Genomic DNA, 10,160 nt, shown 5'->3' on the forward strand with positions numbered 1-10,160 from the left:
CGGTTTCGATTTTTAAGATTTAACATGCCAAACCAGCAAAGAAAAGCAAAGGTAAGAGTTGACTCCACAAAACAGGAATAAAACATTTTCATAAAAACATTGTCAACCTTAAAAAATCTCAATTTACAAAGGAAGTGCATTTTCTGGTGAGCTTTACTACAGACAGCATCAACCTGGGTGTCGAATGTTAATTTACTGTCCAGTACTGTTCCCAAGTACTTGTACTGATGCACCACCTCAACTACCTGTCCATTTATCAGGGCAGGAGGGAGGGCAGGAGTGGATTTCCTAAAATCTATCAACAATTCTATCAACATTCTATCTATCAACAGATAGATAGATAGATAGATAGATAGATAGATAGATAGATAGATGGAGAGATAGATGGAGAGATAGACAGATAGACAGACAGATAGACAGATAGATAGACAGACAGATAGCTAGATAGATAGATAGATAGATAGATAGATAGATAGATAGATAGATAGATAGATAGATAGATAGATAGATAGATAGATAGATAGATAGATAGATAGATAGATAGAGCCTTTCGGCCCCAGCGTTTTCCTTTCTCCTCTTGAGTCTTCCTGGTATTTTGGACCTTGAACTCTTTCTTGGATTTGTATTTTAGATTCTGGTCAACCCAACTTTGTCTCTGGAGGAGATTATGTCTTTGTTCCTCTCGACATTGATCCCCCCCGGAGTCCCGGAGCCACTCAACTAACCCGGATTGGAAAAACCCAACAAGAGGATTCTTCTACTGGAATCAGCTTTCTGCGTTTCAGACGTTTCATGAAATCCTTTAGACGCTAAATATAATAGTGTAAGAAAATACTTTCGCTAAAATCAATAAAAAGACAGAAGAAGAAAATCTTACTGAAATAAAATCCTATAATCATGCCATCCTTGTGTAATTCAGTCAGGAGAAGCTACTTCGGTCCGGTTCCACTGACCGATGCTCTTCATCCACTCCTCCTCTGCCTCCCTCCCTCTCGCGGCCCTCCAGAGGGGATGAAGCACCTCCTCGATCCGTCTGTGGAGCAGCGGAGAGATAAAAGTTGCTGAATGTTAGAGGACGGACGGATGGACGGGCGGAGCGGTGGTGTCCACTATGGAGTGAAACTTGGACAGAATATTTTGCCTCCACTGACTCCAACTCCAGCTCCAGCCCCACGACTGAGCTGCCTTTTTGATCCATTTATCCAGCCGGTGTTGGCCCCCCCCAGCAGACCCCAGCATAAGGAAACACACTGGCAGCCTGACGGACAGCAGGAAGCCAGACTCTGCAGGAAGTAGAGCCTTGTTGGCCGCTTCCCGTAGAGGTGGTCGGAGCGCTCTTTGGTACGAGCTTATGAACATTTGTGATGTGTGTCTGTTGACACCAGTCAGAGCGCTTTCAGGTTTCCTGCTGGGCAACTTAAATGTTTCATTTATGACTTCATGTCATTCCTGCATCAGACATTCACATCAACCGCTTCATGCAACCAGCTCAGACATTCTTTATGCTCGGAACCACAAGTTTCCTCTAAAACAGTGAATCGCACAACGTCAGTGCCCAAACTACAACAGTTCAGACTGCACCAGTGAGCTGCCGGACCACGCAGGTTTTCCACTTAAATGACCAACATCTTCCTCTTTTCCATGAAAAACTTCACTGCAGTACAGCTTCCCACCACTTGGTGGCAGTAATGCATTGGTTAGCAAGCAGGCTACAATATTTACACAGAGGTTTAAACATCCATGAGGAGAACCGAAGGGCTGCATATCAGCACAAAATAGGTCAAATACAGGAAATAAGCATTCAGTGAGACAAAGATGTGTCAATGAAAACATTAAAATAACATTAAACAAAAGGGATTTTACAGAACAAGCATCACAGTTTGGTGTTGAACTGCGATAACTGGAAGATGTTTAGCTAATTGCGAGCGAGAGTTGTGGAGGAGGATTTAACAGTAAATGATGAAAGCAGAGTTTGTCCCAAGCCCCTGAAGGAGCAAACTGCTGGTTTAAAGACCATCCAGGTGGCTGCGTATGCGGGAACGAGGCTTTCTGGAGACGTCGGAGTTGACAAACCACACCTGCGAGGTAAACAAACGCATGATGCAGTAAAAGTCCAAACTGAAGATTTTACTGAAATCGAGTTTAAGGAAGAAAAAGTGACAGATTTCCTAACCGGCTCTCAGCAGGTGTATGGCTCTAAAAGAGGAACTAGCAATGACTGGACCGAAGGGTCCGGAGGTCCATGAACTGTGGCAAGGTGGGGAGGAAGTCCTGATGCTCAGGTGAATCCGCTTTCCTCGAACAGAACCCTGAAATGACTGATTTATGTGGACCAATGTTGAGGCTATGGTGGATGCAGACTCGCCGGTGTTTTCTTCTATCTCGGGAGGGCAGCTGGGAAAACAGTTCAGTTGTCACATTTCTCATGTGCCTCATATGTACTGTAGGACACTGAAGAAATGAAATGTCCAGTTAAATCTATTGGAAAATATGAATGTTCAACCCTTAGCATGATGGAAGAGTCTCTATTATCAGCTAAATAATCAATCAAAATGAAAATGGAGTAAGAGAAACTCACACTACCTTCATCAATGGAGGCATCTTTGGAAGCAGGGCTTAGAAATGTCAGCAAAGCACCTTGAAAGAGAAAGAAAAGAGAAAGTCATGGTTGTCATGATAACTTTTCATATTTAGATTAATATTAAGATTCCAGCTGCAGATGTCAGCAGTAAGCTGCGAGACACTTACATCTCTGTCCAGTTAGAGTTAAAAGGTGGAATAAAACACAAATACCTCAAGAGGAAAAAGAGTCCCATAAAATCATATTAACAATATTACACAAGTAAAACCCTACTTGTTTGGTTTTATCTACCTGTGTTTTGTTTTAATAACTTCCCACCATGATGATGGGAAGTGTGTGTTTTGGTCATGGATGTCTCTTCAGTGCCAGATTCCAGATAATCACACCGGGCAAAACTCCTCACATGCCGTATCTGAAAATATTTTAGTTATGATAAGATATTTTCTCATGCGAGATTTAAATATGTTTTAAATCAGTAAAATATTTCACTAAGTCCACTTTCTTACCTATAATATGAACCAGTTTTCCTGTTTTAAAAAGATTTGACCCCAAACATGACTAAGCACATCTTGTTTTTTAGAAGTTGCAGAGACTGTTATTGTTTCCAGAACTCAGGGCTGAACTGGGACAAAACTGGCCGAGACCGGTCCGCCAGGCATTGATGGAGAGATAATAAAAGCCATGAATAAAAACAAACTTTTCTAATGACCGTGCTTCTACTCCGCCTTGTTGATTTACTTACAACCCCATTATTCGGACATTTAGGTGTCATATATTATAACTTAGTGGAAACCAAAAGGGAAAAATTTCTCGGCTTAGCACCCATCATTTTCTCTACTGTTAAAATCCTGTTAAGATGATGTTGCTGAAATCAGTTCAGATAACTTTACAAAATTAATCAATAAAACCACAATCTTAAATATAAGAATAATAAGAAATAAGATTAAGAAGCCATTAATAGTCCATTGTTGGAAAAGTACAGGTGCAGAAGTGGAGGCCTGCATATGGTATAAAAAGTATACACAGAAAAATAATAAGTAATAATAATATGTGCAGAATTTAATCTGACAGGAATTTGAAAGAAGTAAAATGTTTTTACACTGAAACAAATATTTAATAAGGCAGCTTTTCTCCCGTTTTCCTACTTTAATGTTAAATTAAAAAACTAAAATGAGGATTTACTGCCTCAATAAAACGTCACGTCAGACCTCCTCAGCAGCATGACTCGGCACATCTCCAGTATGACTCGGCACATCTCCAGCATGACTCGGCACATCTCCAGCATGACTCTGCACATCTCCAGCATGACTCGGCACATCTCCAGCATGTCGGCCAGGTAGCAGCATGACTCGGCACATTTCCAGCATGACTCAGCACATCTCCAGCATGACTCGGCACGTCTCCAGCATGACTCGGCACGTCTCCAGCAAGACCCGGCACGTCTCCAGCATTACTCGGCACGTCCCAAGCATGACTCGGCACATCTCCAGCATGATTCAGCACATTTCCAGCATGACTCGGCACGTCTCCAGTATGACTCGGCACATCTCCAGCATGACTCGGCACATCTCCAGCATGTCGGCCAGGTAGCAGCATGACTCGGCATATCTTCAGCACGATTCAGCACATCTCCAGCATGACTCGGCACGTCTCCAGTATGACTCGGCACATCTCCAGCATGACTCGGCACATCTCCAGCATGTCGGCCAGGTAGCAGCATGACTCGCCACATCTTCAGCATGACTCAGCACATCTCCAGCATGACTCGGCACGTCTCCAGCATGACTCGGCATATCTCCAGCATGATTCAGCACATTTCCAGCATGACTCGGCACATCTCCAGCATGACTCGGCACATCTCCAGCATGACTCGGCACGTCTCCAGCATGACTCGGCACGTCCCAAGCATGACTTGGCACGTCTCCAGCATGACTCGGCATATCTCCAGCATGATTCAGCACATTTTCAGCATGACTCGGCACATCTCCAGTATGACTCGGCACATCTCCAGCATGACTCGGCACATCTCCAGCATGTCGGCCAGGTAGCAGCATGACTCGGCACATCTTCAGCATGACTCGGCACGTCTCCAGCATGACTCGGCACGTCTCCAACAAGACCCGGCACGTCTCCAGCATGACTTGGCATGTCTCCAGCATGTCGGCCAGGTAGCAGCATGACTCTGCACATCTCCAGCATGACTCGGCACATCTCCAGCATGTCGGCCAGGTTGCAGCATGACTCTGCACATCTCCAGCATGACTCTGCACATCTCCAGAATGACTCGGCACGTCTCCAGCATGACTCGGCATATCTCCAGCATGATTCAGCACATTTCCAGCATGACTCGGCATGTCTCCAGTATGACTCTGCACATCTCCAGCATGACTCGGCACATCTCCAGCATGTCGGCCAGGTAGCAGCATGACTCTGCACATCTCCAGCATGACTCGGCACATCTCCAGCATGTCGGCCAGGTAGCAGCATGACTCTGCACATCTCCAGCATGACTCTGCACATCTCCAGAATGACTCGGCACGTCTCCAGCATGACTCGGCATATCTCCAGCATGATTCAGCACATTTCCAGCATGACTCGGCATGTCTCCACTATGACTCGGCACATCTCCAGCATGTCGGCCAGGTAGCAGCATGACTCTGCACATCTCCAGCATGACTCGGCACATCTCCAGCATGTCGGCCAGGTAGCAGCATGACTCTGCACATCTCCAGCATGACTCGGCACATCTCCAGCATGACTCGGCACATCTCCAGCATGTCGGCCAGGTAGCAGCATGACTCTGCAGATCTCCAGCATGACTCTGCACATCTCCAGCATGACTCGGCACATCTCCAGCATGTCGGCCAGGTAGCAGCATGACTCTGCACATCTCAAGTTCGGCTCAGTTCAGAGGGGAGGGACAGCCACCAAGGGAGTGGGAAGAGTTCATCTTTACATTTATTAAAAAGCAAAATAAAAAAAAACGCTGTAGAGAATAAAAAAGATGCGTTCCCTGCTGGGACCTCTGGATTCTGTTTGATTTGCATAAAAGTCTGTACATCAAAAGTCAGGGATGGCCTCTTTAAATATGAAATGGTGGCTTATTACCAGCTCCATCGCAGCCTCCATCAGATGGACGGTCAGCTGGACCTGCTGCCTGCAGGCCTGACAGGCTGCAGGCCTTCTGCTGGGCATCTCGTCCTCATCTCCCAGGAGAAACACATCGTGACAAGTAATAGCTGAGCTGAGCCTGACATTGCATGTGTTGAGGAATATGTTGCCCAACAAAGACAGAGCTGTAGAGTTGTTGTAAAAACTGCTGTCATGGCACTTCTGCCTGTGAAGAAGCAGCAGGACCGCTGGCTTGCTGGTGTCCCACGTCGCACACAACATGCCGTTTGTGTGCTGCTGCGAGCACGTCAAAATATTTACAACATTTTCAGGAGAATAACTGACACTGTTTGACGACCACATGGGGCTGGAATCCTGTCCCAGCTAGATCTGTTTAGCGGTCTATTTATAGTGTGTGTGTGTGGAGTGTTGGGTATGAACATGTGTGTGCCAGGCTGCTTTGCACGGTGAGATTCTTTTAGCCCTCACATATGCTCAGAGAGAGGCGTAATGAATCAAATTAAAAAGTAATACTTCTGCTGTGTTTCTAGGCAAAGCAATCACGTGCATGTATCATCACGCACAGACTGCCTATTCATCATGCACTGTAGTAGGATGCACAGAATTGTCAAATGGACGTGGATCAGGTAAGAAGAGAAGTCAGAACGAAGACAGAACTAATGAACACATATTTAGAAAAATAGATGAGCCTTGAATGAATATTATTCCAGTCTGAATGGTTATTTGGTGATTAATCACTGTGATTAATCCGCAGCGATTAGCTCAGAGGAGACAGAGGAAGCCTTCTATGCAACGGTGACTCCGTCTACAGCAAAAGTTTCTTATCTTTTCTCTGCTCAGTACTGCTTTCAGATGTCGTCACCATCATTCAAACAAACAACTAAACATGGCTGAAAGGGATTTCCACTTTTATTGATCTATCTGGTGACATTATTGATTGGCTCGACTCGTCTTTCTGACAAGGCAGAATTTTTAACAGACTGTAAATGAGCCAGATTTAGCTAAGAGGCTTTTTAAATGGTAATTGCACAATTTAAATCTATTTATTGATGAGCATGGTGTAAAGCTTTCCTCCAGCGCTTTGCTTGTGCATTTTATCCCCATATAAACAGGACATGAACATTTCTGGCTGCAGCTGAATTTAATCCAGTTGTATCAGTAAAAAGTTTCTACGCCTCCGATGGAAGCAACTCCGAAAGAGGAGCAACGGAAGGCTGGAAAGTACCAGGAGCGAATCCAACAGCTGGAGAAGCATTTCATCTCGTTAATCAGCAAAGGGTCAATAACTTGACGGTTTAACTGGCAACGTATCGCTAACTTGACTGGTTTAACTGGCAACAGGTCGCTAACTTGACTGGTTTAACTGGCAATGGGTTGATAACTTGACGGTTTAACTGGCAACGGGTCTCTAACTTGACTGGTTTAACTGGCAACGGGTCGCTAACTTGACTGGTTTAACTGGCAATTGGTTGATAACTTGACGGTTTAACTGGCAACGGTTCGCTAACTTGACCGGTTTAACTGGCAACGGTTCGCGAACTTGACTGGTTTAACTGGCAATTGGTTGATAACTTGACGGTTTAACTGGCAACGGTTCGCTAACTTGACCGGTTTAACTGGCAACGGGTCGCTAACTTGACTGGTTTAACTGGCAATTGGTTGATAACTTGACGGTTTAACTGGCAACGGTTCGCTAACTTGACCAGTTTAACTGGCAACGGTTCGCGAACTTGACTGGGTAACTCTCAATGGGTCGCTAACTTGACTGGTTTAGCTGGCAACAGGTCACTAACTTGACTGGGTAACTCTCAACGGGTCGCTAACTTGACTGGTTTAGCTGGCAACAGGTCACTAACTTGACATTGTCTTTGACAAGATGGTGATAATATGTGCGGCTTGCTGTCTTTCTTTACCCAGCTAGTGTATAATCGACAGTCATTGCTAAATCTACGACCACTTTCTATTTATCTGTCAATATCTCAGCAGGATGGGCACATAAGCCCTCCTCAACTTCTTTCTGGGACCCCAGCCTACATATGTTGTTTGCCGGCTCCACCTTCACGCAGTAAACACTTACACCACGGAAAACGAGTGGAAGGCTGGTGAACTGAGGGCTTTAGTCCGCTCCTTTCTGGAACTTGGATGGATTTACCATCACTATGTCTTGGGGTGCTCTTTGGCAAGCAGGACCTCCTGCCTGCTTCCCTTGCTCAGCCTAGATGTGAATGTGTCGCCACACTGCTGCCTGCATCTTTGCCAGCGGGGAGTGGATCCCAGCAATCTGCGGCTGCTGTTTTGGGCATCGGTGACTGCTTCCTCGGCTCCGGCGATGGCTAAGATAGCCTTGGTGAATGCCAGATCTCTGTTCAACAAATATTTGATTATAAAGAAGTTCTTTCTGTGTCAAAAGTTGGACTTTCTCTGTGTGACAGAAACTTGGATGGGGGTGGATGAGTCCACTGCTTTAAGGGAGCTTGTGCTTCCTAAGTTTAGTTCCCCGAGGGTGCATAGCTGTCGAGAGTCCGGTTTTGGTCGGGAAACTACCGTATTTTTCCCTGTTCCCTGTCGGCAGTACCAAAGCGGAACCTTAGATACAGGAAAAGCTACATTCCGGCTTGTTTTGTCAGGAGGCGCAGCCCTGATGACGGACTGTGTGCAGCGTTCCTGCTAGCTGCTCATACGTCCCTCTCTGTTTACAGAGTTATCATGTTGTTGTGGTAGCAATCCTGGGACTTATAACATATACAATGGGATCACCGTATGTTTGTTGTTTTCCTAAAACCTCCAAACATCAACAACTCTAATCCTTCCGTTTAAAAAAACTGGACAAAAACAATCAGTTCATCAAATAAACAAATTGATTGATTAGTCACCAGCTGATTTCAAGCTCATTTCACTTCCACTCAGCATGTGGTCTACCTTGTGGTTTCACGGTCTGCTGCATCTACTCGCTTCACCGATCATAACCTGAAAAATGTGCCTCCAGATTTTTCTGAACAGTGAGATGGAGGTTTACAATGAACAGGGTTGCTTTAGTGAAAATATTGCCTGTTATAAAAACGTCTTGGACAGTTTCTGGTCTGCTGGAGCCATTCTGGTGGTGCAAACAGACAAAAATTCGTTCACATCCTCCTAGTTTTACACATCTCTCTATGATTACTTCAGACAAGAACACCAGGGAGACTTTGTGCACATCAAAAATCTGATCTCAGGTGTTGTCCGATAATCCATAGGGTTGTGTAGTCAGCTGAATCTGATATCCTTTATCAGATCATGGTGGTCATTCCGTAGAACTTCCTTGACTGTTGAATCCCAGTAACATAAGCCAGGTGCGTTGGAGCAGGAATACACTGAAAACCTGCAAAACAGCAGCCCTCCAGGACTGACTTTGGACACTCCTGGTATAATACGGTGGCCCTGAAGCGCAAACTACAACCCCAAATGAAAACAAATCATTGATTGGACACCATCCAATCAGTGATAACTAGTCTGACCTTTGTCTCTGGGAGTTTAACGACACAGAGCTTTTTCATTTGTCATGTGTCTTTTTTATTTATTGCTGTCCTTTTCAGTGTATTGCTGTGGTTTTCTGAATTTGTTGTGTTTTTTTTCTTTTATTTGTGGTTTGCAAGCAGTCTGATCAGCCAGTATATAACTTTCCTTTTGCTTCTTGTTTGTGGCGTTTGTTTATTTCTGTGTGAAGTTGGTTTTGTGTGAGTTACTGTCAAGGGAAAAAGGGGACCCAATCGCGGAAGCATTAGCCTGTGGTGACAAAGACAGTGTATTTGCAGAAAAAGCTGGTAAATGGAGTCGGCGGAGCAAGCTGGCAGGCGAGCAGGCAGGAATGGCAGCTGAGGGTCTGGAATGGCTGGTTAGCTGAAGGGTTTCTGTAACAACAAGCAAAGTTCTTTCAAAAGGAAAGGACAAAGGAAACACACGATCACAGAGACCAGCCGTTACCAAGGAAGTGTATGCAACGATCCGGCGGAGAGCAGTGCTCAAACCAGAGTAGATATACTGTGGCCATGAAATGAGATGATTGCCTTCAGCTGTGAGGAACTGCCAAAAAAGGCTCCACCTAAAACAAGACAGACCCACACATAAACACACCATGGCCCTCGGACCCATGACAGTTACCTATTCAGTCAGTTCAAAGTTATCTTCACTTATCTTAGGACTTTGATTGAGGTTTTGTTTAGTTGACCACTTTTACAGGCCTAATTTCTTTTGTTAATATAATATCAAAATAAAGCCCATTCCTTTTTAAAAGCACCGCTCTTCCTCATCCTTGTTGTCCCTTACAGCGATAATGTATGTTTTGGAGGATTGATACCAAAATCTATTCCGATATTGAGATACGAACACTTTTTGGCTTGAAATTTCACAGTCATTTAATAATTTAGCCTTTTTATTATTGATAATAAAACACACACACACACACACACAC

At 44.7% G+C, this 10,160-nt stretch overlaps 1 long non-coding RNA gene across 1 annotated transcript; it reads right to left on the reverse strand.

Annotated features, from left to right (window-relative positions):
- Positions 1 to 266: 266 nt before the first annotated feature.
- On the reverse strand, positions 267 to 3,994 carry LOC306767837. Its single transcript, XR_013771644.1, has 3 exons — positions 3,790 to 3,994; positions 2,584 to 2,637; positions 267 to 1,033 (listed from the first exon to the last, which is right to left on the reverse strand). It is a non-coding gene; the product is annotated as an uncharacterized lncRNA (long non-coding RNA).
- Positions 3,995 to 10,160: the final 6,166 nt, after the last annotated feature.

This window comes from Telmatherina bonti (assembly GCF_933228915.1).
Source record: "Telmatherina bonti genome assembly, chromosome: 16".
In the NCBI taxonomy this organism is placed as follows: domain Eukaryota; kingdom Metazoa; phylum Chordata; class Actinopteri; order Atheriniformes; family Telmatherinidae; genus Telmatherina; species Telmatherina bonti.